Source organism: Macaca nemestrina, chromosome 13 (assembly GCF_043159975.1).
Source record: "Macaca nemestrina isolate mMacNem1 chromosome 13, mMacNem.hap1, whole genome shotgun sequence".
NCBI classification, from domain to species: Eukaryota; Metazoa; Chordata; class Mammalia; order Primates; family Cercopithecidae; genus Macaca; species Macaca nemestrina.
The window spans coordinates 78,513,830-78,529,585 of record NC_092137.1 but is presented as its reverse complement, the minus strand read 5'-3'; the positions used below and the strand labels follow the sequence as shown (position 1 = coordinate 78,529,585).

Below are 15,756 nucleotides of genomic sequence, written 5' to 3'. Positions count from 1 at the left end.
GAAAAATCAAAAGATTTCTTGAAACAAATAAAAATGGAAATGCAAAATACCCAAACCCATGAAATACAGCAAAAGCAGTACTAAGAGGAAAGTTTATAGCAATAAATCCTTACATCAAAAAAGTAGAAATATTTCCAATGGACAACCTAATTATGCATGTCAAGGAATTAGAAAAGCAAGAACAAACAAAACGCAAAGTAAGTAGAAGGAACGAAGTAAAGATCAGAGCAGAGCTAAATGAAATAGAGATCGCCAGGTGCGGTGGCTCAAGCCTTAATCCCAGCATTTAGGGAGGCTAAGGTCTTAGGATTGTTTGAACCCAAGATCAGCCTGGGCAACATGGCAAAACCCCTTCTCTACTAAAAATACAAAAATTTGCTGGGGTGATGGTGCACACCTATATTCTGAGCTACCCAGGAGGGTAGGGCAGGAGAATCACTTGAACCCTGGATGCAGAGGCTTCTGTGAGCCAAGATTGCACCACTGCACTCCACATGAAATATTCAATATTCAACCAGAAAAAGAATAAAATCCTGTCATTTGGAGAAACATAGATGAGCCTGGAGGAAATTGTGTTAAACAAAATAAGGCTGGCACAGAAGGACAAATATTGTAGGTTCTCACTGATATACAGGAGCTTAAAAAGTTGAACTATGGAGGAAGAAAGTAGAATGGTGGTTGCCGGAGGCTGGAAAGGGTACGGAAGAAAGTGAGAATGAAGAGAAGTTGAATGAGTACAAAATTATAGTTAGATAGAAAAAACAAGTTCTAATGTGTGATAGCACAGTAGGGTGATTATAGTCATCGATAATTTATGGTGTGTTTCAAAATAGTTAGAAAAGAAAATTTAGAATGTCTTCAATCCCCAGCAACGATAAATTCTTGAATAGATGGATATTCTAAGTGTCCTGATTCAATTATCACACATTGTATGCGTGTATCAAAATATCGTACATTCCCTATATATATGTATAATTTTAATGTATGAATAAAAATGGAACTAGTAGACTCAAATAAATTATACACCATGACTATGAGATATTTATCCCAGAAGCATAAGGGTATTTCAACATATAAAAACTAATATGTTATATAAAAAAATACATATAAAAACAAATACACATAAAAACTAATAACCTAATATATTATTGACATGAAGGAATAAAAAAATGACCATCTCAATGTAGAAAGCTATTTGACACAATTCAACATTTTTTTATATTACAAATACTTAGCAAAAAGGAGTACAATAAATTTCTTTAACCTACCAAAGAGCAATATAAAAAACCCACAGCTAACATCACACTAGATGGTGAAAGACTAAAGGATTATTATCTCTTAAAATCAGGAACAAGAGAATGATAGCCACTTTCACCATTGCTACTCAACTTTATACCAGAAATGCTAGCCAGAACAATTAGGCAAGAAAACAAAATAAAAGTCATCCAAATTGTAAAGAAAGAAGTGAAACTATATTTATTTTAATGGAAAATGATTATGCATACATATATACATGGATGTATATATACATACATATACACATGGATGTACAGATATGTACATATACACACGGATGTATATATGTACATATATACACATGGATGTATATATACGTACATATATACACACATGGATGTATACATACATACATATATATACACATAGGTGTGTATATCCATACATATATATGTAAAATCCTAAAGAACTCCCATACATACACACAAGTACACACAACTGCTAGTGCCAGAAAAATTAATTCAGCAAACTTGCAAGGCACAAAGTTAACACAAAAAATTCATTGTGCTTTTGTATAGCAGCAATTAATCAAAACAGAAGTTAAGATCAATTTTATTTACAATAAAATCTAAAAAATAAAATACCTAAGGAAGTGTAAGACCTGTACACTGAAAGCTATGAAACATTCCTTAAATAAATTAAGGAAAACCTAAGTAAATAAAAAGATGCCTTGCATTCATGGATTGGAAGGCTTACTATGGTGAATATGTTAATACTCAAACTAATCTATACATTCAAGGAAATCCCTATCAAAATCCCAACAGACATTTTTTCTTTTTTTGTTTTTCTTTTCAGAAATGGAAAAACTGATCCTGAAACTCATACAGAACACCAGGTACCTCATGTAGTCAAAAAAATCTTGAGAAAGAGCAGTAAAGTTTGAGGACTCACTTCCCAATTTTAAAATACACTACAAATCTACCACAACAGTGTTGTACTAGCATATAGAGCCCAGAAATAAACCCACATATTTTTGACAAATTAATTTTTGGCAAGGGTGCCAAGATTAATCAATAAGCAAAAAATAATAGACAAAAAATAATCTCTTCAACAAATACTGCTCAGAAAATGATATTCAAATGCAAAAGAGTAAAGTTGGACCCCTACTTTACACCATACACAAAAAGTAACTTAAAGTGGATTATATCTAAACAGTAAAGCTTTCAGAGTAAAACACAGGGGTAAGTTACATTTTATTGATCTTGTTCAGGCAATGGATTTTTAGATCAGAAACGAAAAGCATGAACAACAAAATAATTTTTAAAAAGCTAAATTTGACTTTATTAGAAATGAAAATGTGTATTAAAGGAAAATATAAAAAAGTGAAAAGACAACCAACAGGGTGGGAGAAAATTTTGGTAAGTCATATGCTAATAAGTATCTAATATCCAGAATATATAAGAAACACTTATAATTCAACAATAACCACAAAAAAAAAGCCCAATTTAGAAATGGGCAAAATACTTAAATAGACATTTCTTCAAAGAAGGTATTAAAATGGCCAACCAACACACAAAATGCTGCTCAGCACAATTAGTCATTAGGAAAACACATATCAAAATCATATTGAGATACTACTTCACAATCACTACGATGGTGATTTTTCTTTTAAAGAAAAATACCAAATGTTGATAAGAATGTGGACAAATTGGAACTCTCATGCCTTGATAGTGGGAATATAAAATGCTGCATCTACTATGGAAAATAGTGATTCTTCAACCAGCTTAACATGGAATTATCTCATGACACACACTCAAAATAATTGAGAAGAGACATTTAGACAAATATGTGTACACAAATGTTCATAATAATACTATTCACAATAGCTCAAAATGGCAATCCACTCAAATGTCCATTAATAGACGAATGAATAATCAGATTTTGGTGTATATATATATATACAACACAGTATTGTTTAGCCATAAAAAAGAACAATGTCCCAAAACGTGGTACAACTTGGATGAATCTCAGAAGCATTAGGCTAAGAGAAAGAAGACTGACACAAAAAGTTACATATTGCATTATTTCATGTTATTATATGTATTGAATGGGTAAATCTATAGCGACAGAAAACAGATTAGTAGATACCAGAAGCTTGGCTGCGGGAGGAATGAGAATTCATTGCTTAATGGGTATGAGTTATTTTTGTGGTTGATGAAAATGTCTTGTCACTAAACAGAGGTATTGGTTGCAGAACACAGCAAATTTACTAAATGCCACTGACTTGTACATTCTAAAATGGTTAGTTTTACGTTACAGGAAATTTTATCCTCAACCCTGTAAAAAGAAAAAAGATATATTCAGTAAGATCAGTATATATAGAATACAAGTCACTTACTATAAGAAAAAAAAATTGAAGAATGCCATTCATTTCCCTTCAAAAAACTCAATTTCTAGAGTTTCACAGTTAACGTTTACCAATTATTTAAATAATATATTTCTTTAGTGGTTGGATGTGTTCCAAAATATTTAAAAACAAGACATAGCCTTTGATAATTTCAATAACTAAATTATAATAACTTATTTCTGGTAATAGAAAATGGTTTTTATACATGTTGAACTTATATCCCGCAATGTTTCTATCTTTAAAAAGTTAAGTTGTTGATTCTTTTAGATTTTCTTTAGAGACAATCATGTCATTTCAAAGACAATTATTTCTTCCTTCTAAAATTGTATACGTTTTATTTCATTTTCTTGTGTTACTGTATTGACTACGACTTCCTCATAATTTGAAAAAGCCATTCTTGATATGTCCTCCATGTTAGGAGGAAAACACCTAGTTTGTCATTATTAAGTATAATGTCAGCACAAGGATCACATATGAAACTACCTCATTTCTTATAAGATTCCTGTGGTGTTTGCACTACTAGCTATATTTTACAAATAAAATGAATAGAAACACAAAATTAAACATTAAGTATGTTTAAGTTATATCAATTGGTCCTATCTATACTCAATATCTGTGTCTCAATAGTGATAAACTGATCATCTGAAATGTCTATCTACATTCTTTTCAACATTAAAACAATTTTAAAACATCAAATGTGGCTGGAATATATTAATATATATTTATAGCATTATAATACTTGCTGATATTTACTTGGTTACCTTAAGAAGCACACCAGTTGGTTGCAGTTGATATCTGCCCTCGGTTAGCACATAGCATAGACCCTCCCATGCTGTTGGTTAAGTATATATGAATCCCTCACCACTGCAAACAATACATTTTTTTTTCTATTATAAACTAATTTTTTAAGACTCAAATTAGCAACCTAACATCATACCCAGAGGAGCTAAAGAAACAAGAGCAAACCAACCCAAGACTAGCAGAAGTCAAGAAATAATTAATATTAGAACTGAGCTAAAGAAAAATTGAGATGTGAAAAATTATATAAGAGATTAACAAACAATCAGAAATGACAAAGGAGACATTACCACCAACCCCACAGTGGGAGAAAAAAACCCAGATACTACTACAAATGCATCTAGGTACACAAACTTGAAGCCCAGGGGAAATGGATAAATTCCTGGACACATACAGCCTCCCAAGACTGAACCAGGAAGAAATTAAATTCCAAAACAGACCAATAATGAGCTCTGAAATTAAATTCTACATAAAAAGCCTACTAAGCAAAAATAGCACAGGACTAGATGGATTTACAGCCAAATTTTACCAGATGCATAAAGAAGAGCTGGTACCCATTCTATTTTAACTATTCCAAAAAATTGGGGAGAAAAGGACTCCTTCCTAACTCAGTCATCAGGATGAAGTCAATATCATCCTGATACCAAAAGCTAGCAGAGACATAACAATAACAACAAAAATCTTTAGGTCAATATTTTTGATGAACATAGACACTAAAATCCTTAACAAAACACTTGGAAACCAAATCCAGCAGTACATCAAAAGCCAGTCCACTACAGTCAATTAGGCTTCAACCCCAGGATGCAAGGTTGGATCAACATACACAAATCAATAAATGTGATTAATCACATAAACAGAACAAAAACCACCTGATTATCTCAATAGATGCAGAAAGAACTCTTCACAAAATGTAACATCCTTCATGTTAAAACCACTCAGTAAGCTGGGCATTTAAGGAGCATACTTCACACTAATAAAAGCCATCTATGACAAACCTACAGTCATCATCATATTGAATGGGCAAAAGCTGGAAGCATTCCCTTGGGAAACCAGAACAAGACAAGGATGCTCTCACCACTCCTGTTCAACATAGTACTGAAATTCCTGTCCAGAGCACTCAGGCTAGAGAAATAAATAAAGGTATCCAAATAGGAAGAGAGGAAGTCAAACTATCTCTGCTTGTGGATGACAATGCTATACCTAGAAAATCCTATAGTCTTGGCCCAAAAAGCTACTTGATCTTATAAAAAACTTCAGCAAAGTTTCATTTTGTTAAACAATGGTTTCAAATTATGTCGATTGTAAAATCAACATACACTATTTATCAACAACATCCAAGCTAAGAGCCAAATCTGAAATGCAATCTCATTTGCAGTTACCACATAAAGAATAAAATGCCTAAGAATACAGCTAACCAGGGAGGTTAATGATCTCTACCATGAGAATTAATAAACACTGCACAAAAAAATCAGAGAAGACAAAAACAAGTGGAAAATCATCTCATGCTCGTGGATAAGGAAAAATCAACATCTTTAAAACGGCTATGCTGATCAAAGCAATTTACATATTCAATGTGATTCCTATCAAACTAACAATGATGTTCTTCATGTAATTAGAAAAAAAAAAAGTTTTAAAATTCATGAAACCAAAAACATAGGCCAAATAGCCAAGACATCCTAAGCAAAATAACAAAGCTAGAGGCATAGTGTTTCCCAACTTCAAACTATATTACAAAGTGACAGTAACCAAAACAGCATGGTAATGGTAGAAAAACAGACACATTGACCAATGGAACAGAATGGAGAGCCCAGATATAATGCTGCAGAACTACAACCATCTGAAATTTGAAAGGTGACAAAAACAAGCGATGGGGAAAGCACTCCTTATTCCAGAAATGGTGGTGGGATAACTGACTGGCCACATTGAGAAGAATGAAACTGGACCACTTCCTTATACCATATACAAAAATCACCTCAAGATAGATTAAAAATTTAATTTTAAAGCCCAAAAGTATAAAAACTATGGAAGAAAATCCAGAATATACAATTCTGGACATAGGACATGGCAAAGATTTAATGATGAAGGTGCCAAAAAAAATTGCAATGAAATCAAAAACTATAAATGAGAAGTAATTAACCTAAAGTGCTTTTGCATAGCAAAAGAAACTATCAATAGAGTAACAGACAACCTACAGAATAGGAGAAAATATTTGCCAACTGTGAGTCTGATAAAGATTTATTATCTAGAATCTGCAAGGAGGTTGAACAATTTATTTATTTATTTATTTATTTATTTATTTATTTATTTATTTATTTTTAAGATGGAGTCTTGCTCTGTCACCCAGGCTGGAAGGCTGGAGTGCAGTGGCGTGATCTTGGCTCACTGCCAGCTGCTCCTCCTGGGTGCATTCCATTCTCCTACCTCAACCTCCTGAGTAGCTGGGATGACAGGCACCTGCCACCACATCGGGCTCGTTTTTTGTATTTTTAGTAGAGACGGGCTTTCACCGTGTTAGCCAGGACGGTCTCGATCTCCTGATCTCATGGTTCGCCCACCTCAGCCTCCCAAAGTGCTGGGATTAGAGGTGTGAGCCACCGCCCCCAGCCGGAGCTTAAACTAATTTACAAGAAAAGGAAACAATCCTATTAAAATGCAGGTAAAGGACATGAAGAGACACTTTTTCAAAGAAGACATATGCAGCCAACAAGCATATGAGAAAATGCTCAACTTCACTAATTATTAGATAAATACAAATTAAAACCACAATGAGATACCTTCTCACACCAGTCAGAATGGCTACTATTAAAAAGTCAAAAAATAACAGATACTGACGAGGTTGTGGATAAAAGGGAATGCTAACACACAGCTGGTGAGAATGCAGATTAGGTTCAGCCATTGTGGCAAACAGTATGGCGATTTCTCTAAGAACTTACAATAGAATTATGATTTGATGCAGCAATCCTATTACCGGGTATACACCCAAAGGAATATAATTCATTCTACCATAAAGTCTAATGTACATATATGTGTATTGTAGCACTATTCACAATAGCCAAGACGGAATCAACCTAAACACTCATCAAACATTAGACTGGACATAAAAAAAAAAAGGTGGTACATATACACTATGGAATACTATACATCCCCCACAAGAAAAGAATAAGATAATATCCTTTGAGCTGGGCGCGGTGGCTCACGCCTGCAATCCCAGCACTAGGGGAGGCTGAGACGGGAGGATCACAAGGTCAGGAGATCGAGACCATCCTGCCTAACATGGTGAAACCCCGTCTCTACTAAAACTAAAAAATAAAAAAATAAAAATAAAAAAGCTGGGCGTGGTGGCGGCCGCCTGTAGTCCCAGCTACTCCGGAGGCTGAGGCAGGAGAATGGCGTGAAGCCGGGAGGCGGAGCTTGCAGTGAGCCGAGATCACGCCACTGCACTCCAGCCTGGGCGACTGAGTGAGACTCTGTCTCATAAAGAAAAAAAAAAAAAAATGCTTCGCAGCAACATGAACACAACTAAAGACCATCATCCTAAACAAACTAACACAAGAACAGAAAACCAAATATTGTACATTGTCATTTATTAGTGGGGTCTATAAAAGGAGAACACATGGGCACAAAGAAGGGAACAATAGACACAGTGGTCTACTTGAGGGTGAAGGGTGGCAGGAGGGATAGAATTTTTTAAAAATACCTATTATACCTTCTCTCTCATCATTGTTTATTCTAATTACGTTTTCCACAAAGATTAAGTATGAAAATAGAATTGTATAATGACATTGTGTCTTTTCTAATAGAAAATGAATTGACCATGAGTTTTTAATTTAATTTTCTCTTGCTGGTTTTGTTTTACCTTAAGCCAATTTGGCATTTCTTTTCATGATAATTTGTGAAGTGATACCTTGTTACTGAGGAGTGCATTGCTTTATGCTTCTGACATGATTCTTTGCTTTACTCATGAAACGTACAAGGAAGTAAGCTATCTTCCTTTGCTTTTAGAATTAGATATTAAAGAAAAATGGCATGCGTCGTATTTCAAAGGATGCTCGGTAATAAAATTCAAGGCAACATAAAATAGCATTAGGCATTTGGTTAGAACAGTGTGTACTCAGGCACATCCTCGTCAGTTGATTTTTAAGTAGAAAACAAAAAATGTTGGGCACACAAGACCACCCTGGAGGCTCATCAGAGTCCTGCAGCTGTTGCCTGTGTGAGACTAAACCACTCCGAGAATTACTTAAGATTGGCAACAGTTGGTATGACTAAGGGCGAGTTCATTTTCCTGCTAGCTCTCTTTGTCAAATACACTCTTCTGTTAGTTTGAAATATGAATATGAAAAGCATGTGTTTGTCGATGAGACAGGAAATATATCTATTTCCTAAAGTTGTTTTACTTATGAATTACAATAAAGAATTTTATCCACCAAACAGCAACATCATGATGGAAAAAATTTTCTACATCATTTTTCAGTCTATTTAATTTAATCATGGAATGTTATTTATGTCATTGGAGTTTTTTCATAAGGATGGATTTTCACATTTTTATTTATAAAATTTCTCAGGCATAATTTCAGAAACTTAAGAAATATAACTAATTTTACTTGTTAGGATTATTTGAGTACCACATAATACATCATCTTGTGAGTTTATTTTAGTATATTCTATGACATGTAAGGTTATATTTTTTTCTCAAAAGTTTATAAGGAAATCTATACAGATAATTTACACAATTAATAGAAATATACATATAATCCTTTGGACAAACACATTTTTACATTTTATTTGGTTTTTAATTTACAAAATTTTTTTACGATTCAAGTTTTTAATCTTATAAAATAACTTGTAAATACCAGATTATTTAAGATTTATGTGTTCTTTGTATACTTTATTGTATTTTATTTGCAGCAATAAATATTATAACTACATTCACATTGATGTCATTGCATAAATATATTTCTGACAATTTCTTGTCTGCATGATACTTTCTAGCAGATGTAGACTATCATTATAACCTTAAGGAAAAGATGTTATTTCTGTTTCTTGCAAGTTTAAGTTAAATATGTACAGCAAAGATGGGTTAATAAAACCAAGAAAATGTAGATTTTCTTCATTTACCTATACACATTTGTGTGTTCAATAACAGAATATGACTCAAATTTGGTACATAGCTATTTCTCCACAGGGAATAGATCTCACCATCACTCATTAATTTGTATATAGTAGAACTCTACAGAAAAAGAAAAGTTAGACGTTGAATGTTTATTAAAACATTTTGTGGTATTTATTACAGTTGTTCATTAAAAATTTATAATTTAAATATATTTAAATGAATGTATTGTGACCTGTAAAATGTTAAAATATTATATTTCCATTAAAGAAGAAAGATAATATTGTAGATAATTTATGAATAATAAAAAATAAAATATGGTATTAGTCTAGCTATATTGTAGCATTCAAATTCCTACCACTTTGCACACTCTGTATGCAACACATTACAGTTTATCTAATACATGTAATAATTCATGACTCTGTACTCATAATCTATGGATTTTTCCAGTTATTCAATTTATTGATGGAAATTTATGGATTCCCTATCTTCTCATCAAAATATTTTCTTCATTTGGCTTCACTTAAAAAAGAAAATTCAAGGGCGGGGGTGGTGGCTCATGCCTGTAATCCCAGCACTTTGGGAGGCCAAGGTGGGCAGATCACGAGGTCAGGAGATGGAGACCATCCTGGCAAACACGGTGAAATCCCGTCTCTACTAAAAAAAAAAAAAAAAAAAAGCCCGGCGTGGTGGCGGGTGCCTGTAGTCCCAGCTACACAGGAGGGTGAGGCGGGAGAATGGCATGAACCCGGGAAGCGGAGCTTGCAGTGAGCCGAGATCGCATCACTGCACTCCAGCATGGGCAACAGAGTGAGACTCTGTCTAAAAACAGAAAAAAAAAGAAAGAAAATTCTAGTTTTTCCACCTCATTAATTTCTTCGTTTAGTATATTTCACTATTTTAGCTCACTTTCTCTGTCTCCAAATGCTGTCATGCCTTATTTTCTTCTCTTATTTCTCTCTTTGTTACTGTTTCTCTTCCTAATTTCTTCTTCTATTTATACCTCTCTTTCTGTATAATCATCCAGTATTAGAGTTTCTGATACCTTTGACCTCTCCATTACAGACCTTTCCACTGCTCTGTAAACGTTTTTGTATTAAATTCCACACAAATATGTAATTGACATTTCAAGATTCACACATAGAAAAAATGTACCAATTTTCTCTCTAAATTGTCTCTTTCAACAGTCTTTCCTACATGTATAAGTGGAAACACCAATCTCTTTCTACTCAAGGCAGGTATCTTGGAGATTGCGTTTACTTTCTTTTTCTCAAATCTCATAACCAATACATCAGTTAGTACTGTAAGCTATATCTGCAAAGTATTTCAAACTTCTGAGAGTGTGTCTTTATCCCACTGTGCATCAAGCCATGATCATGTCTTATCTGGAGCAACTGCCTACCTAGTATCTTTTCTTCTGCACTTGCTTTCCTGGTGTCTATTTTGGACACAGCAGCCAGAATAATTCTCTTAAGCTGTAAATCAAATCTGGTCACTCATCTACTCAAACTCTCCAGTGGCTTCCTGTCTCTCTCAGCGAAAAATACTAAAGTCTTCACAATGACTTACAAAGTTCTACATGTTCCAGGCTCCTGACACCTTTCTTGAGTCATCCCTTGTTAGTCTCCTTTAGATTTTCTGCTTCAGCTAAACTGAATTGTATCCTGTTCTTTCCATTGGAAAGGGATGTTCCTGCCTCAAGGTTTTTCATTTAAACACTATTCTATCACTATTTGTCTCCTCCAAGTACATGTATGACTCATCACTTTCAGGTTCTTACTCAGTTACTCAAAGATGTTTAACTAATCGTGTTATTGAATTGCAATTGAAACTAACCTCTCCAAGCCCAGAAATCCCATGTATAATTATAGCTTAAGTCTATTTCATAGCACATTTTCTCTTTACCATTCATTCAATTGTTCCTTTCTCATTCATTTATTTATTTGTTTTCTTTGTCTTCTCACTAGACTATAAGCTGCATAACAGCAAGGGATTTTGTCTGTATGCTTCACTGCCATATACTAAGTACGTAGTATTCAATATATAGTAGATTATTTAATATTTATAAATTAGTGGAACTTATTTTGTATAATATTCTAATTATAAAAGTACATTTCTTCTGTATCACATCAGAGACTACTACATATATTGCTAATGATATGATCATTATTTTTATTTTGTATTTTTGCCTAATTGCAAACTCTCTGAGAGAAAGAGCTATCTTACTCATTTTCATGTCTCCACTACCATACTGGGCCACATTCCTTGAACTCAGTAGATATTTATAAAGTGAATTGGTGGAACCAATTTCAAAGTGCAGGTTAGCAGAGGTAAAAATAATATAGTGCTGACTAAATACGTAAGTGCTACTGAGGAAATGCTAAAAAGTAGTCAATTTAGGTGGTATCAAGTGCCAATTTTTTCCCAGAAATATATAATAATACACAATTCTTTTCTTCAGCTGACAAGGTCACTTTGAGAGAAGTGAATATATCACCCTGGTGTTTACTCTCGCCTACTGATACAGAAATTGCTATGTGAATTAAACATATTGCCAGGTGTAGAATGTCAGATAGATTCATAAATATAACTTGTTTCCTGCTTATCAAGTGACAGTTGTCCATCCCTTCTATTCCTCAGAACCAGATGTAGAGGACAGCTATGTATTCTGACCCCACACATTTCTACTTCGAAAGCACACCTCTGCCTAATCTGTTAGGGGTCATGAGTACCTCTGGGTATCACCATCTTTGTGTAAAAGCACTGCCATTTCTGTTTTACTACTGTTTCTGCCAGAAAGACCATTGCTGGCGGGCCCCACTATCTTCCTCTGGGTACAGGTACTCATTTGGTGAGTATTACTATGTTTGCTGCATACCACTTACACATGTTTGGCCCTACAGCTAAGGAGATGTCATGACTAAAGCCTATTGATTGATGAGTTCAGGAGAAATGCCTCTTTCCTATTTTGGGAATGCTCTGATATACTTCAGTGTCTCGTGGCTTTAAGAAAGTAATTTTTACAATGTAAATACTTCCCTTTTACAACCTATCACAACAAGAAACTGAAGCTGACCAGTAATTGAAAACTGAGTAAAAATATTTTCCTGTGATGAAAGCTAGAAGCCACTGTTCCAATGGCAAAGTGTATATGGACAAATTTGTTCTGTCTAACAGCAACTTCCTTTAGGATTTGTTCTTACTAAGTGAAAGAACCTCATCATTTTCTCATTAGACATAAATGATCAATTTTCAACTCTGCAAAGGATGCAGATTTGGCCCAACCTAGATCCCATCCCCAATTCATAAAGTGTGTTTAATTATCCCTCTTATAAATGTCACAACTACTTTGTGAACTTGATCTCATAAGTATTATCTTCATTTCAAAGTTTCTTTGATGTTCTAAGCATTGAAGTGATAACTGTTGAGTAATTACTTAGTGATAGAGTATAATCACAAGTTTCTGTATAAATATAAATAATTGCATTATTCTTTCATAAGAACTCTAAGAGATAATGCAAGAAAAATATTCTGAATGTTACAATGAATTATGTCAGGATAATTACTTAATTCCATAAATTGACTTAAACATTTATTCTCAGTCTGAGTTTTGAATAACATAAAACATTAGAAATACATTTAGAATAGGCAATTTAAAATATTTAGTAGAATTTCTAGCCTAATTTCAGGACAAAAAGTTTTTTTAGTACAGTTTAATCCTTGATAAAGATGGTTTTAAAAAGAAATTGATTGCTTTTACTTAAAAGCATATACCAAAAGGTAATAATCTCAGAATATGTATAAAATAGATGATACTTCTTAAACTTTAAATATCAATAAAGCACAGGGGAAAGATGTATAATATCATAAGAACCACCTGTTCTAATAAAGAGCAATGCACTTCCAGGTGGAAAATCTGGACTCATTTCACTCAGAGGTACTAGTCACATAAGAAGGGGGGCTCCTGGGTGCTGAAGATGGGAGCAGGATAAGCAGGACTGATATTAAGAGCACTAATCCATAGAGAATTAATAAGACATTGGACAGAGGTAGAATTTAAAGTAATTCAAAAGTACAACTTGATTGAAGAATCAACTATAAAGGACTCATGGGGAGGAAGATCCAAACATGAGAAAATGATACGAAAACCTAGAATGCAATTCAAAACCCAGATGTGAAATGAACACATGGATGTAATGGGGGACATTTCCTCAGGCTGCAGCATTAGCTACAGCTGTTTGTTTAAGGTCTCATTAGCTTCTACCAGAAGACCCACTGAAGAGCATGGTTCCCCATGGTTTCACCAATTTAATTCAGCCACATAATAGTTGTTTGTCATTTTTATTGTTCCTTTAGAGCCAGAATTATAGCTGCATAGGAAAAGAATATTTCTTTACTTATTCAAACTTATTACGTATGTGAGCATGGGTTGGAAATATTTACTTATATCAGTCCAATAGAAAAATCTGACAAATTGCAGTAGGATCTTTCCATGGTAAATGACGTCCTTCCACTCCAGCTCAGATTCTCAAAAGGGATCTTTAATACTTCCATGTCCCCAACTCAAAATTACTCATCTAAGCTATTTGATATGTACTCACATGTATACAACATTTTAAAATATTTAATATTTTAAGAGTACGTCAAATATCCCAATCACTATGCTACTTAGGGTATATATAGATGAACCCAAACTTAAATTTCTTATCAAAGAATTTAACATATGGTGGACTTATCATTTTCTTCCTATTCTGTAGTTGGCTCTGAAATATTGCATATCTTATGTGGATGATTGTGAACATACCAACCAGCTTACTCTGCCCAGCAATATTTCTCCATTATGGCCCATCTACTAATAGGCTAAATATTTGTAATATAGTATTGCTTATGTCACCTTCTGTAAGGAAAATGACTGCTTTAGTAAGGAGTAGACCGTGGCGGCCTCCTGGAGCAGCACGACTCAGTGGGTTTCGAGTGCAGGCACATAACCCTGCACATTATGTAACCATGCCATGTGAGGAGCATTAGGTGGTCACCCACATGAGCTTGTGATTGGCCCTGAGCCACTATTGTCTGTAAAAGGTATAATAAAAGCTGTACATAGGCTCACTCATGCCCAGAGAGAGAGTAAAGCCATGTGAAAACTGTCTACGATTCCTCAAGTGTTTTCCAAGTTACCTGCCACTTGCCGACCAACTCCCCTCGGACCTCAGTTAGAACCTGACAATTGGCATCACGAACAGGGTCCCGAGGTGAGTGAGCCTTCATACCCTGTTAGTTCTGGGTCAGCCAGGTGGCTGCAACATGGGTTGTGGTACCCGGTGGCAGCTGTGCTGCTCGGATGGGCCTCAGTGGAAACCTGAGTGGAGGTAGATGGTTCCCCGCAAGCATGGAGAGGGCGCTGAAGCAGCTGGAAGCACAGCATGGAGAGGGAGTGATCTTTTGCCAGAAGAGTTGAATAGACACTTTTGACTGTGCTACAAGAAGTACATACCCAGTCCCTGAGAGATGCAGTGCAGGTCAGGGCCCTCCAGGTGCAGGCAGGGCACCTAGAGGCCTAGCTACACAGCTTAGAAAAAGAGATAGATACTGCCGTGAATGGACGCCTCCAGACACAGGCAGGGCACCTGGAGGCCCTGCTACACAGCTCAGAAAAATAGATAGAAGCTGCCATGAATAGAGACCTCCAGGTGCAGGCAGGGCCCCTGCAGGCCTGGCTACAGAGCTTGGAAAAGGAATTAGAGGCTGCTGTGAATGCAGGCCTGGGTCCCTCATCTCAGTTGGACACCCCCACTCATCTGACACCAAGGAGGAAGAACCCCCGTTGTGCGCTTGTCCAGTGGTCCATCAGAAGGCAGATCATGAACAGCCATTGGGGCCCCAAAGGCAAACTCGGGGACTCTCCAAGGTAAGGCAACATACCTCATATATTGCCTATACCCCAACTGAGTTGCGGGAATTAGGCAAGCATTGCTGTCAGCATCCAGGGGAACCTCTGCCTGCCTGAGTGCTTCATTTGTGGGAAGAAGAAGCAGATGGTATCTCCTGTTCTGCCTCTGAGATGGAAAAGCTGGCCTCTATCACCACTCACCCCTCCCTCCATCAGCAGTTGCAGATGAGCAGGTGGTTGGGCAAGGGCAAGGTAGCCACACCCTGACTGAGTGACTATGGGCAGCCATACAGACTGTGGAACGACACCAGTGAA

At 35.4% G+C, this 15,756-nt stretch overlaps 2 long non-coding RNA genes across 2 annotated transcripts in view; one reads left to right on the top strand and one right to left on the bottom strand.

The window, feature by feature from the left end:
- Positions 1 to 15,756, top strand: part of LOC139357912 (uncharacterized) — a 559,919-nt gene that overhangs the window by 184,292 nt on the left and 359,871 nt on the right. The gene's annotated exons all lie outside the window — the stretch shown is intronic.
- Positions 1 to 15,756, bottom strand: part of LOC105465331 (uncharacterized) — a 57,056-nt gene that overhangs the window by 18,462 nt on the left and 22,838 nt on the right. Inside the window, exon 5 of the long non-coding RNA XR_977488.2 lies at positions 14,730 to 14,961. This is a non-coding gene — a long non-coding RNA (uncharacterized lncRNA). The remainder of the gene's footprint in view (positions 1 to 14,729; positions 14,962 to 15,756) is intronic.